Source organism: Sparus aurata, chromosome 3, assembly GCF_900880675.1.
Source record: "Sparus aurata chromosome 3, fSpaAur1.1, whole genome shotgun sequence".
NCBI lineage: Eukaryota > Metazoa > Chordata > Actinopteri > Spariformes > Sparidae > Sparus > Sparus aurata.
The window spans coordinates 651329-667335 of record NC_044189.1 but is presented as its reverse complement, the minus strand read 5'-3'; positions in this window follow the sequence as shown (position 1 = coordinate 667335).

Here is a 16007-nt window from a genome sequence, read left to right as displayed (position 1 = left end):
TCACAGTGGTAAAAAGGACTGTTACCAGCATGATGTAGCTGTCCAGTAAGAGGAAACAAACATAGCATAGTTTGGCAAACTTTATCTAAAATTTTCCCAATTATCGCGTATACTTGTGAAGCTTAACAGACGGGAAGTCTGTCTCTGCAAACACCCCTTCACTCATGGTGCCAACATTTTTATCATCTTTGTTAACTCGACACAATTTAGTCACAGAACAAGGATGTGAATTAACCTGCAACCGTCTTACACATCATCTTATTCACAACCACATTCACGAACCATAATTACACCAACAACAACAGAATACCCAAGAGTCTTTGCGCTACAGTCCACAAGGGGCGTTACACTATAAATCACTCGTGATTGGTTGGCAGATCTCTCTCTCTCTCTCTGATATATATATATATATATATATATATATATATATATATATATATATATATATATATATATATATATATATATATATATATATATATATATATATATACATATATATAGATATGTATATAAATAGTCACATTGACCAAAAATGGATCTCATCTAATAAATCGACTGGATCAACTCCGAGCTGAACTCGTCACAGCTTCTGCCTGCGATGCAAGATCTGGTTGTTTACCTGAAGCTCCTGTGGACGCACCTGTTCAGCACAGAGCTGTTACATACTGTTCCAGCTGGTTCAGACATGCGCACTTTGCGCAGTGTTGCGCACTTGAAGAATCTACGAGTTGGCCCAACTTAACTCAGAAATCTGCTCAAAGATTTACAAATCCTTGTTGTGCTGATTTTGAAATAGTAGTAAGACAACAATGAGGGAAATTTTCTGGGCAAACAAGATTTTATAGATAGCTTATTGCAAAGCTTTTTTCTGAGTCAGTTTAATTTGAAAACTCTAATGACATAAACAATTACTAGTTATCATTTTTACAGTGAAGAAGAAGACACCCAACAGGATGACATCATAACAAAAAGTAAGTTAAGGGTTGCATTTGTGAGTTAAACCACTGAATATGTTTATAAAGGAGCAGGCAGCCGTGATGGTGACGACAGAAAGAGATTTTACAAACTCTTGACTAGTGACCCGACTGTAAGCACAGCGCCGTGACAACATCAAATTAAAATGTAACCTAAAAACACATTAACAACCTAAATACACAGAGATGGACAGAGTACTGGACCCCAGTACTTGAGTAAGAGTACAAATACTACTGGTCAAAAGTTAATCCGTTACAAGTAAAAGTAGCTCAGTCGACATGTTACTCGAGTAAGAGTAAAAAAGTACTTGCTTTTAAAGGTACTTAAGTATCCAAAAGTACATGCTTTAAATTTACTTTAAGTAAAAGTAAGAGTAAGAGTACATTTCTTATTTTTCACATCAATGAATTACTATAATTTTTTCTAAATGAATTTAAGGATCTTTTAACTCTTGTTTCTGAGAAGGAACTCTTTGAAACCACCTGCACTGATGTGCTTGCTTTTAGAACCACAATGTTATATAAAGCCTGCAGAAACACCCATAAAAACAGATAAAATGAATGGGATCACAGGAGGACAGCAGATGTTGCAGATGCAGATGTTTATTAACAATCATTAAAACTGTAACCAAATGAACCTGCACCGTCCAACTAACTCTCTATCATTTAGTTAAGTTGGGAACTGGAACCCCCTCAGAGACCAATGTTGTCCCCAGACCACTGGTTGGGAATCACTGCTTTACAAAAAACTACATCTGATGCAGCTATTGTCGCGGTTTTGTGTTGACAAACGCAGTCAAGAGCGTGGCTACTTTGGTGGTATCCTTATGAGGAGGGATGACGTATTTCTGCTTTAACGTAGATCTCAGTGGAGAGCGTGCACTGTGATAGGTACTTCTTTGACAAACACAGCTTGTGTCCAATAGTATTTTAGAAAAAACCTGAAAGTAACAAGTACTTTTCAGCCTTCCTAGAAATTAACTCGAGTAAAAGTAAAAATATTTGTCTTGGAAATGTATTTAAGTAAGAGTAATAAGTATCAAAGAAATCTAATACTCAAGTAAAGTACAAATCCTCTGGATATGTACTTAAGTACAGTACTCAAGTAAATTTACTCCGTTACTGTACACCACTGTAAATACATGTAAAGTTTCAACATGTCTTTGGTTATATTCATATTTGAATATCCTGGTTTATGTTCTTGAAGATCAGAATCATTTTCAGTAAATCAGTGAGAAGAAAATATTTGCAGCCACCTTTAAGTTATGTTTCCCTCCCGGATTGAGCCAGTGTGACGCGGCAACAGAAACAAAGCAAAGGTTGAGCTTTTTATGTAGGAATGTGACCTTCATTATAAACATGTCATTAAAGGTGTACATGAATACCTGTGGTGGAGGGAGAGTCCCTGAACAGCGCTCCTGCTGTCATTGTGCTGGATCGACCTGTTCTGTTCTCAGCCTCAGAACATAAATCAGTCACAGCTGCTGCCAGTTATTGTTTTTGTGAAACTGACGTTAACCACAAGCTGCTAATGCAGACAGGAACCGTTTCATCTTATATGAAAAACAAAATGATGATTTAGGAAACATTTGCTTTCAAGGAAAAGCTCAGACCTCGTCCTGTTCAGAGTTCAGATTCTAATAAGTTTAAATTCTGGTTCTGTTCTCCCTCTGAATATCCATCACCATGTATTTATAAATGATCCCGTGGTTCTGTGGTCAGCAGAGTAAACTGTGGAGTTATCTTTGTGTTATTCTGTTGTTGTCTCTCTTTGTCTTGTTTACATTTGTATCATCATTCAGTCACCGTGTTGGAACAAGAAGATTTCTCTGGTGAGGAGTTAATAAAGTCTCATCTTCACCTCTTTTATCTCATCTCGAGGCTGTCCTCCTCTCCTCCTCCTGATGATATAAAGTCCTCCTCTCCTCCTCCTGATAATATAAAGTCCTCCTCTCCTCCTCCTGATGATATAAAGTCCTCCTCTCCTCCTGATGATATAAAGTCCTCCTCTCCTCCTCCTGATGATATAAAGTCCTCCTCTCCTCCTCCTGATGATATAAAGTCCTCCTCTCCTCCTCCTGATGATATAAAGTCCTCCTCTCCTCCTCCTGATGATATAAAGTCCTCCTCTCCTCCTGATGATATAAAGTCCTCCTCTCCTCCTCCTGATGATATAAAGTCCTCCTCTCCTCCTGATGATATAAAGTCCTCCTCTCCTCCTCCTGATGATATAAAGTCCTCCTCTCCTCCTCCCGATGATATAAAGTCCTCCTCTCCTCCTCCTGATATATAAAGTCCTCCTCTCCTCCTCCTGATGATATAAAGTCCTCCTCTCCTCCTCCTGATGATATAAAGTCCTCCTCTCCTCCTCCTGATGATATAAGTCCTCCTCTCCTCCTGATGATATAAAGTCCTCCTCTCTCCTCGCTATAAGTCATCCTCCTCCTGATGATATAAAGTCCTCCTCTCCTCCTCCTGATGATATAAAGTCCTCCTCTCCTCCTCCTGATGATATAAAGTCCTCCTCTCCTCCTCCTGATGATATAAAGTCCTCCTCCCTCCTCCTGATGATATAAAGTCCTCCTCTCCTCCTCCTGATGATATAAAGTCCTCCTCTCCTCCTCCTGATGATATAAAGTCCTCCTCTCCTCCTCCTGATGATATAAAGTCCTCCTCTCCTCCTCCTGATGATATAAAGTCCTCCTCTCCTCCTCCTGATGATATAAAGTCCTCCTCTCCTCCTGATGATATAAGTCCTCCTCTCCTCCTCCTGATGATATAAAGTCCTCCTCTCCTCCTGATGATATAAAGTCCTCCTCTCCTCCTCCTGATGATATAAGTCCTCCTCTCCCTCCTGATGATATAAAGTCCTCCTCTCCTCCTCCTGATGATATAAGTCCTCCTCTCCTCCTCCTGATGATATAAAGTCCCTCTCTCCTCCTCCTGATGATATAAAGTCCTCCTCTCCTCCTCCTGATGATATAAAGTCCTCCTCTCCTCCTCCTGATGATATAAAGTCCTCTCTCCTCCTGATGATATAAAGTCCTCCTCTCCTCCTCCTGATGATATAAAGTCCCTCCTCTCCTCCTCCTGATGATATAAAGTCCTCCTCCTCTCCTCCTGATGATATAAAGTCCTCCTCTCCTCCTCCTGATGATATAAAGTCCTCCTCTCCTCCTGATGATATAAAGTCCTCCTCTCCTCCTCCTGATGATATAAAGTCCTCCTCTCCTCCTGATGATATAAAGTCCTCCTCCTCTCCTCCTGATATATAAAGTCCTCCTCTGCTCCTCCTGATGATATAAAGTCCTCCTCTCCTCCTGATGATATAAAGTCCTCCTCTCCTCCTCCTGATGATATAAAGTCCTCCTCTCCTCCTGATGATATAAAGTCCTCCTCTCCTCCTCCTGATGATATAAAGTCCTCCTCTCCTCCTCCTGATGATATAAAGTCCTCCTCTCCTCCTCCTGATGATATAAAGTCCTCCTCTCCTCCTCCTGATGATATAAAGTCCTCCTCTCCTCCTCCTGATGATATAAAGTCCTCCTCTCCTCCTCCTGATGATATAAAGTCCTCCTCTCCTCCTGATGATATAAAGTCCTCCTCTCCTCCTCCTGATGATATAAAGTCCTCCTCTCCTCCTGATGATATAAAGTCCTCCTCTCCTCCTGATGATATAAAGTCCTCCTAGTCCTCCTCCTGATGATATAAAGTCCTCCTCTCCTCCTGATGATATAAAGTCCTCCTCTCCTCCTGATGATATAAAGTCCTCCTCTCCTCCTCCTGATGATATAAAGTCCTCCTCTCCTCCTGATGATATAAAGTCCTCCTCTCCTCCTCCTGATGATATAAAGTCCTCCTCTCCTCCTCCTGATGATATAAAGTCCTCCTCTCCTCCTGATGATATAAGTCCTCCTCTCCTCCTCCTGATGATATAAAGGTCCTCCTCTCCTCCTGATGATATAAAGTCCTCCTCTCCTCCTCCTGATGATATAAAGTCCTCCTCTCCTCCTCCTGATGATATAAAGTCCTCCTCCTGATGATATAAAGTCCTCCTTATATCATCAGGAGGAGGAGAGGAGGACTTTATATCATCAGGAGGAGGAGAGGAGGACTTTATATCATCAGGAGGAGGAGATGATGATATAAAGTCCTCCTCTCCTCCTCCTGATGATTTAAAGTCCTCCTCTCCTCCTGATGATATAAAGTCCTCCTCTCCTCCTGATGATATAAAGTCCTCCTCTCCTCCTGATGATATAAAGTCCTCCTCCTGATGATATAAAGTCCTCCTCTCCTCCTGATGATATAAAGTCCTCCTCTCCTCCTGATGATATAAAGTCCTCCTCTCCTCCTCCTGATGATATAAAGTCCTCCTCTCCTCCTGATGATATAAAGTCCTCCTCTCCTCCTCCTGATGATATAAAGTCCTCCTCTCCTCCTGATGATATAAAGTCCTCCTCTCCTCCTCCTGATGATATAAAGTCCTCCTCTCCTCCTCCTGATGATATAAAGTCCTCCTCTCCTCCTGATGATATAAAGTCCTCCTCTCCTCCTCCTGATGATATAAAGTCCTCCTCTCCTCCTCCTGATGATATAAAGTCCTCCTCTCCTCCTCCTGATGATATAAAGTCCTCCTCTCCTCCTCCTGATGATATAAAGTCCTCCTCTCCTCCTCCTGATGATATAAAGTCCTCCTCTCCTCCTCCTGATGATATAAAGTCCTCCTCTCCTCCTCCCTGATGATATAAAGTCCTCCTCTCCTCCTCCTGATGATATAAAGTCCTCCTCTCCTCCTCCTGATGATATAAAGTCCTCCTCTCCTCCTCCTGATGATATAAAGTCCTCCTCTCCCTCCTGATGATATAAAGTCCTCCTCTCCTCCTCCTGATGATATAAAGTCCTCCTCTCCTCCTGATGATATAAAGTCCTCCTCTCCTCCTCCTGATGATATAAAGTCCTCCTCTCCTCCTCCTGATGATATAAAGTCCTCCTCTCCTCCTGATGATATAAAGTCCTCCTCTCCTCCTCCTGATGATATAAAGTCTCCCTCTCCTCCTCCTGATGATATAAGTCCTCCTCTCCTCCTCCTGATGATATAAAGTCCTCCTCTCCTCCTCCTGATGATATAAAGTCCTCCTCTCCTCCTCCTGATGATATAAAGTCCTCCTCTCCTCCTCCTGATGATATAAAGTCCTCCTCTCCTCCTCCTGATGATATAAAGTCCTCCTCTCCTCTCCTGATGATTATAAAGTCCTCCTCCTCCTCCTGATGATATAAAGTCCTCCCTTCCTCCTGATGATATAAAGTCCTCCTCTCCTCCTCCTGAGGATATAAAGCCCTCCTCTCCTCCTGATGAGATAAAGTCCTCCTCTCCTCCTCCTGATGATATAAAGTCCCCCCCTCCTCCTGATGATATAAAGTCCTCCTCTCCTCCTGATGATATAAAGTCCTCCTCTCCTCCTCCTGATGATATAAAGTCCTCCTCTCCTCCTGATGATATAAAGTCATCCTCTCCTCCTCCTGATGATATAAAGTCCTCCTCTCCTCCTGATGATATAAAGTCCTCCTCTCCTCCTCCTGATGATATAAAGTCCTCCTCTCCTCCTCCGATGATATAAGTCCTCCTCTCCTCCCTGATGATATAAAGTCATCCTCTCCTCCTCCTGATGATATAAAGTCCTCCTCTCCTCCTGATGATATAAGGTCCTCCTCTCCTCCTGATGATTATAAAGTCCTCTCTCTCCTCCTCCGAATGCTCTCCTCCTCCTCGATGATATAAAGTCCTCCTCTCCTCCTCCTGATGATATAAAGTCCTCCTCTCCTCCTGATTTATATAAAGTCCCCTCTCCTCCTCCTGATGATATAAAGTCCTCCTCTCCTCCTCCTGATGATATAAAGTCCTCCTCTCCTCCTCCTGATGATATAAAGTCCTCCTCTCTCCTCCTGATGATATAAAGTCCTCCTCTCCTCCTCCTGATATATAAAGTCCTCCTCTCCTCCTCTGATGATATAAAGTCCTCCTCTCTCCTCCTGATGATATAAAGTCCTCCTCTCCTCCTGATGATATAAAGTCCTCCTCTCCTCCTCCTGATGATATAAAGTCCTCCTCTCCTCTCCTGATGATATAAAGTCCTCCTCTCCTCCTCCTGATGATATAAAGTCCTCTTCTCCTCCTCCTGATGATATAAAGTTGCAGCATTCTGCTAAAACTGAGGCAGCTGAAGACTTGAAGATTTAAAACACAGAAAATGACCAAAGTAAATAAATTAAACTTCATTTAAACTTTGCAGAATGATCTGTTAGCACTTCCTGTTAGCAGTGAACCAGACGAGCAGTATGGAGACATCTGATGTTTCCTCTGTTGTTTCTCAGTTTTAAATCAAGTCTCCAGCTGTTACATTTTTTTTTGTGAACTGTTCCTTTAAACCAACACAGACCATTACAGGACTTAGAAAAAAAGAAGCATCCACAATTCCAGATCTACAAACTCTGATCTTTGGGTAAAACCAAAAGGTTCCCTGACATATTTTGTGTCTTTGGAAACTTTGGACCTCTACTGGTTTGTTACGTACCGTTTAAAACAGAAAGACACGTAAAGGAAATGTTGATGTATATTTAGATTTCCTGACAACATCAGACGGGACGTCATGCATCTCTGATGGTAATCTGTGCAGGTGTCTTAAAGTCAGTGAAGCGGAGAAGGTATTGTGATCATTCTCTGAGGCTACAAACAGACAGCGGACAGTCATCAGCCAACACAGGAGAACACGTCTGTGTGTTGGGTGTGTTGGGTGTGTGCAGGTGTGTTACTAAAATTATATTCTGCAGTTCAGGTAAACATGCATGGCTGAGATTCTTACCACCATCCTCACACACTGGCTCTCTTTGTCTCTATCAGTGAGGTAAACAACTCACCCACATGATTCTACGTTTGATGGTTCTATTCCCGAACATGTTCTTATAAAAACATCTGCTGTCGTCACAGCTGAGCAGACGTCAGATAAACACAATCTCTCCCAACTTCCAGGAAATGGAATGTAAAAACTGCAGCTCAGTGTAACGTATGAAAGGTTTGATGCAAAAATATATGTTCGGTAGTTTTTTAAAGGATCCAGTGAAAGAGAAATGTTACAGAAACATTTTTGTCATGTACTTTTTGTTATGCTCACATTTTGATGTCGCTGATTGTTATGTTTTATGAGTAACGCTTTATATATAATTAATCCCATATAAGTAATTAATAAGACTTTGTAAGTGTTAAAAATTGTTAATCATAAATGTGTTTATAAAGATTATAAGACATTTATAAGTACTTATAAAAAACTTCTAGCTGGAAACGGCTGATTTTTAATGGAATATCTACATAAGTGTGTTCTAATGGTACATCGTGTTAGCTAAAAGGCTAACTGATGATTATAAAACCCTTGTGCAATCATGTTAGCACAGCTGAAAACTGTTATGCTGATCAGAGAAGATATAAACTGGCCTTCCTTTGAGCTAGTTGAGTATCTGGAGCGTCAGGATTTGTGGGTTGGATTCTACTCTGAAAATGGCCAGAAAAAGAGAACTTTCTTCTGCAAGTCGACAGTCCATTCTTGAAGATTTCCTACAGCGGTGTGTACTACTCCCACCGTGAAGAGGCGACTCTGGGATACTGGCCTTCTAGGCAGAGTGGCAAAGAAAGAGCCATATCTGAGACTGACCAATTAAAGGAAAAGATTAAGATGAGCAAAAGAACACAGACATCGGACAGAGAAATCAAAGTTTGAGGTGTTTGGATCCCACAGAAGAAATTTGTGAGGCGCAGAACCAGTGAAAAGATGCTGTAGGAGTGCCTGATGCCATCTGTGAAGCATGGTGGAGGTAATGTGAATAAGGAAGGTTATCAGTCCATTTTGCCACGCCATGCCTTACTCTGTGGACGGCGCTTGATTGGAGCCAGTTTCCTCCTACAACAGGACAATGAACCCAAGCACACCTCAGAAATATGCAAGAACTATTTAGGGAAGAAGCAGTCAGCTGGTATTCTGTCTGTAACAGAGTGGTCAGCACATCAAGCCGATCCAACCTGTGGGAGGTGCTTCAGGAAGCGTGGGGAGAAATTTCTTCAGATTATCTCAACAAACAGACAGCTAGAATGCCAAAAGTCTGCAATTGCTGCAAATGGAGAATTCTTTGACAAAAGCCAAATTTGAAAGACAAAATTATTATTTTAAATAAAAATCATTATGTCTGACCTCGTCAGTGTCTTGGCTATATTTTCTATTCATTTCACAACTTATTTGATGAATAAACGTGTTGGAAAAAACCTGAAATTGTCTGGGTGACCCCAAACTTTTGAACAGATTTCAGACAGATTCTGAGGACTACGACACGTCACCTGACTTTATATCATCAGGAGGAGGAGAGGAGGACTTATATCCTCAGGAGGAGGAGAGGAGGACTTTATATCATCAGGAGGAGGAGAGGAGGACTTTATATCATCAGGAGGAGGAGAGGAGGACTTTATATCATCAGGAGGAGGAGAGGAGGACTCTTATATCATCAGGAGGAGGAGAGGACTTTATATCATCAGGAGGAGGAGAGGAGGACTTTATATCATCAGGAGGAGAGGAGGACTTTATATCATCAGGAGGAGGAGAGGAGGACTTTATATCATCAGGAGGAGGAGAGAGGAGGACTTTATATCATCAGAGGAGGAGCGAGACTTTATACACTCAGGAGGAGGAGAGGAGGACTTTATATCATCAGGAGGAGGAGAGGAGGACTTTATATCATCAGGAGGAGGAGAGGAGGACTTTATATCATCAGGAGGAGGAGAGGAGGACTTTATATCATCAGGAGGAGAGGAGGACTTTATATCATCAGGAGGAGAGGAGGACTTTATATCATCAGGAGGAGGAGAGGAGGACTTTATATCATCAGGAGGAGGAGAGGAGGACTTTATATCATCAGGAGGAGAGGAGGACTTTATATCATCAGGAGGAGAGGAGGACTTTATATCATCAGGAGGAGAGGAGACTTTATTCATCAGGAGGAGGAGAGGAGGACTTTATATCCTCAGGAGGAGGAGAGGAGGACTTTATATCATCAGGAGGAGGAGAGGAGGACTTTATATCATCAGGAGGAGGAGAGGAGGACTTTATATCATCAGGAGGAGAGAGGAGGACTTTATATCATCAGGAGGAGGAGAGGACTTTATATCATCAGGAGGAGGAGAGGAGGACTTTATATCCTCAGGAGGAGGAGAGGAGGACTTTATATCATCAGGAGGAGAGAGGAGGACTTTATATCATCAGAGAGGAGAGGAGGACTTTATATCATCAGAGGAGGGAGAGGAGACTTTATATCATCAGGAGGAGGAGAGGAGGATTTATATCATCAGGGAGGAGAGAGGAGGACTTTATATCATCAGGAGGAGGAGAGGAGGACTTTATATCATCAGGAGGAGGAGAGGAGGACTTTATATCATCAGGAGGAGAGGAGGGACTTTTATATCATCAGGAGGAGGAGAGGAGGACTTATAGCATCAGGAGGAGGACTTTATATCATCAGGAGGAGGAGAGGAGGACTTTATATCCTCAGGGAGGAGAGGAGGACTTTATATCATCAGGAGGATGGAGAGGAGGGACTTATATCATCAGAGGAGGAGAGGAGGACTTTATATCATCAGGAGGAGGAGAGGAGGACTTTATATCATCAGGAGGAGGAGAGGAGGACTTTATATCATCAGGAGGAGGAGAGGAGGACTTTATATCATCAGGAGGAGGAGAGGAGGGCTTTATATCATCAGGAGGAGAGGAGGACTTTATATCATCAGGAGGAGAGGAGGACTTTATATCATCAGGAGGAGAGGAGGGACTTATATCATCAGGAGGAGGAGAGGAGGACTTTATATCATCAGGAGGAGGAGAGGGACTTTATATCATCAGGAGGAGGAGAGGAGGACTTTATATCATCAGGAGGGAGAGGAGGACTTTATATCATCAGGAGGAGGAGAGGAGACTTTATATCATCAGGAGGAGGAGAGGAGGACTTTATATCATCAGGAGGAGGAGAGGAGGACTTTATATCATCAGGAGGAGGAGAGGAGGTACTTTATATCATCAGGAGGAGGAGAGGAGACTTTATATCATCAGGAGGAGGAGAGGAGGACGTTATATCATCAGGAGGGAGAGGAGGACTTTATATCATCAGGAGAGGAGAGGAGGACTTTATATCATCAGGAGGAGGAGAGGAGGACTTTATATCATCAGGAGGAGAGAGGAGGACTTTATATCATCAGGAGGAGAGGAGGACTTTATATCATCAGGAGGAGGAGAGGAGGACTTTATATCATCAGGATGAGGAGAGGAGGACTTTATATAATAGGAATGAGGAGAGGTAGGACTTTATATCCTCAGGAGGATGAGAGAGGACTTTATATCATCAGGAGGAGGAGAGGAGGACGTTATTCTCACATGAGGTAGAGGAGGACTTTTAATCCTCAGGAGGAGAGGAGGGACCTTAGATCATCGGCAGTGAAGAGGGAGGAGGACTTATATCATCAGGAGGAGGAGAGGAGGACTTTATATCATCAGGAGGAGGAGAGAGGACTTTCTATCCTCAGGAGGAGGAGAGAGGACTTTATCTCTCAGGAGGAGAGGAGGACTTTATATCATCAGGAGGAGAGGAGGAGGACTTTATATCCTGAGGAGGAGAGGAGGACTTTATATCATCAGGAGGAGGAGAGGAGGACAGCCTCTCCTCACATGTGCAGAACTTGCCTTAGAAACATCATGTTTTAAGTTTCCTTCAGTATCACAGTGATCCAGTGATAGTTGTCTGTACATCCACAGGTTCACTGCTAACAGGAAGTGCTAACAGCTGATTCTGCAGAGTTTTAATGGAGTTTTGCATGGGGTCAGGAGATAATGATTGACTTTACATTTTTTGTGAACTGTTCCTTTAAGCCAACATGGACCTTTAAAGGGCCCGGAAAAAAAGAAGCATCCACAATTCCAGATCTACAAACTCTGATCTTTGGGTAAAACCAAAAGGTTCCCTGACATATTTTGCGTCTGGTTTGTTACGTACCGTTTAAAACAGAGAGACACGTAAAGGAAATGTTGATGTATATTTAGATTTCCTGATAACATCAGACGGGACGTCATGCATCTCTGATGGTAATCTGTGCAGGTGTCTTAAAGTCAGTGAAGCGGAGGAGGTATTGTGATCATTCTCTGAGGCTACAAACAGACAGCAGACAGTCATCAGCCAACACAGGAGAACACGTCTGTGTGTTGGGTGTGTGCAGGTGTGTTGGGTGTGTTGGGTGTGTTACTAAAATAATATTCTGCAGTTCAGGTAAACATGCATGGCTGAGATTCTTACCACCATCCTCACACACTGGCTCTCTTTGTCTCTATCAGTGAGGTAAACAACTCACCCACATGATTCTACGCAGCATGAAGTCTATGTTTGAATCTGGGGTTTAATTAGAAGTAGAGATGCACCGATCGATCGGCAACCGATCGCAATCGGCCGATAATGCTTCTAATAGCCTACAAAAACTTGCCAGCCATGCCATGCCAGCAGACATATGCCTCTGAACTCAAGTTTTATTTGTTAAAGAAACATAGCTGACATGTTTGGTCACATCACAGGAACACTGAGGCAGAACTGGATGTCAGGGCAGAGTCGCTTGTTGACACGACTCATGAGCAGTCTGTCAGAGTTTTATCAGACAGCCGGTTCTGTTTGGACACCAGAGTTCAGCTTCACAAACACTTTGGACATTTTGAGATTCAAAAGCATTTTGTTGTTTTTGACTTGTAGAGCTCACATGTGACCACGTAGGTCGCGTCTGCAGATGCATCTATATCCAACATGCAGGGGAGACCGGGGATGGTTGAAACAAAGGGATAGATGTAACAGCATCACTTTCACCAATAAGGGATAACGTAAGAGTCATGTCATCAGTGTTGTGTATAACCACTCCCTCCTGATCTTGCATGTGAATTTGCATGGCTGTGAGAAGATGTGTGCAGATTTAGAGGCAAAACAAACATTTTCAGGTAACAAAGTCATTTTTTGGACCAAGTCTAAATTTTGATTAGTACTGATACTGTTGATGTTTGAATTAGGTAACTGATGTTAGTTTATAAAGTAGCTTCTTATGTAAAATATGAGTCATTTCATCTCTGCTACTTTCAAACAACCATGCTGATGCAGCAAGCTAAACAACAGCTGACAGGGGTGAGAAAATGTCCCCCGAATCACAGTTCACATATTTTATCTACTCTGGATAGAAAGCTGCCCAGTGTGGCGATCACTGCAGTCAAAAAGTCTTTGATGCACAACAAATTTCAATCCCCAAGAAAAGTGTAAATTGCAGAAAAGGTCTAGAAGCACGAAAAACTGCGCCGCTGGAAAACCTCCATACACCTGTCAGCACTGTGACTGTGATCCCTCTGACAGACACATGTGCATGATTGTTGGTTTACTAATTGTCGAACATCTTCCTGTGACTTTACGTGGACTATGAGCTACTTCTGACCTCCTGCTGTAGGTTCCCATTTTTATGTGTATAACATTCGTAGGTATTATCACAAAAAAATCTATAAGAAAGCTCTTCTAATGTTAGGATCCACACCACTGACACTTCATTTAGCCATCAGTGATGTGTTATTCTGAAGCACAGGAAGATGCTTTAGTGTCGGCACATGCACAATAAACTTATATAGATGCATATTTTGTGGTGTGGTCTCAGTTTTTAGTTATTCACTCTTACTGTTACAATAGACCCCAGGTTGTGTTACAACATACCCTGGTAGTGGGGCGAGGTTGTAACAATGGCACTCCTTGCATTTGACATCAAATAATGAATTCTGTGATATATATTGTCTACTACAAATATATATACATATTTGTAGTAGACAAACAAAGGTACTTTGTGTCAAGATTTTAGTGCCCTACCGCAAACATTCTGCAAGTTATAGGAGCTGAGACAAAAAGTGTTCCAACCATCCCCGGTTGGGCTGGTGCGTTCAGGGGCACATCGGGGGTAACAGGAGGGTCGTGCATGATGTACCTGTGCCGTATGAGCTCTGCCCTCCTTTGCACAAAGACCCGCCCACTCTGTGAAGCATCTGAGTGCTGCCAGAGCGAGCCAATCAGAGGCAGCGCTGGCTTAGCATGTCATGCCATGTTTCATGCCTTTTTTCAAAGAAAAAAATAAGGAAATTTATATTACATCGGTCTTTTTTATTTTTTAAATACAAAAATATTTCATGTTATTGGCCAAAATTGTAGTTTGTAAATTGAGAAGTTAAACTACAAAATATGACCCAAAATGAGTTGAAATACTTGACCCAGCACAAAATATGAATGTAGTTTACCTACCAGCAAATTACAGCAAATTGTAGTTGTAGTTCAACTACATGTAGTTTAAGTCTCCCAGACACTGAACATCACATAGTCTCAATAAAGGGTTTTATAAACCGTCCTTTTAGAAAAAAATTAAAACGAGTTAATTGGAAATATTTAGAGGAAAAGCTGAAGCTCAATGTTTAATATTCATGTTCAGTAGATTTATGCACTTGGTCAGTTTAGAGCATCATCATGTTTTGACTGCACAGAGACAGAGATGTCCCGGCATCGCGTCTACAGTATCCAGTTTTTTGCCACAAGCACGGCTGGAAATCATCCCGAGGTCCTTAAACAGCATCCAGCACTTCCACAGCTCCAGATGTTGGTACGCTGTCAGCTGTCGTCAGTGGCTTGGCTGCCTTCTCCCAGTCCAGTCTTATCTCCAGATATCATGTTAGCAGTTAATGTTTCTGCAAACCACAGTCACATCTGTATATCATTATATGCTTATTAGCTGACTGTCACATCAGTACATCACCTGGGAGATGTTTCTGTTGCATTAAATGCAGTTTTCTTTTCAGGACACCTGCACGTTTTTGTAGCTGTTTCATGGGAAGTCAGACCGTCTCCATCTGTGACCGAGGCGACCGAAACAGGACAGAAGAACAGCGTTTTCACAAGAGAGACATAGAAAACAGATCAGATGGAAAACATTTGTTTTGAACTTGAGCCAAGATGAATTCTGCCGACTGGGTTTGATTGCTTAACTCTGCTGCCAACCTCTCCATGACATGATAAAACATGTGCTGTAGAAATGTCAGCGTGACATGTCAAACCAGAATGTATTAATGGTTTGACAGTTAATGCCAACAGCTTGTTGAGGTGACTGGGCTGGTCCGAGCCAGACACACAGTGCTGCCTTGTTGTGTGTTTAAACCTGAAATCAAAATGACTTCTGCACGTCCCATCCAGTCTGAACCCTCAAACACTCTTTCAGTTTTCAGAACGTAAACCTCCTGATCACTGTTTCTTTATAAATGTGCTGCCTGGAGCACAGAAATTAAGAGTGCTTGGTTTGCGGTCAAACTGGTTTATTTGCATAGCTGATTGACAGAGTCAACATCAGGCGCTGATGTGTTTGTGGAGGGAAAACCTCGTCACAATCCATGAAGAGGGGACAGTGGACGCATGTACATCATGATTATTACGATCATCTTCATTTCTCTGTCTCAACACAATAAAACACCTGTTGTCTTCACGTCCACACCCCGCTCCGACAGCCGACTCTCTCATCGACGAATAAAGGCAGAAATATGCGATGTACCAACAGTCGGGCACAATAGACTGAGAGACACACCCGATGATCCTGCTGATGACGAGCAGCTGACAGGGTGGACAGAACTTCATCTTATTATTACATTATATCTGAGCTGCAGCTTGAGAAGGAGAAGAAACAATATGTAGAAATATTTCTGAAAGCCAGAAATACAGAACAAAGAAGTGAATAAAAGACAGATGAAATGAAAAAATGATTCTCCAACTCCAGCCACTGAATAAATGTATGCAGCGTGGCAAAACATAAAGAAACAACAAATTAAAGGTGCAGTTTGTAAGAAAAGTTTGTAAGATTTCTGAGTTTCAGTCCATCTCCAGAAACACGACACTTCGGGATGACGGCCG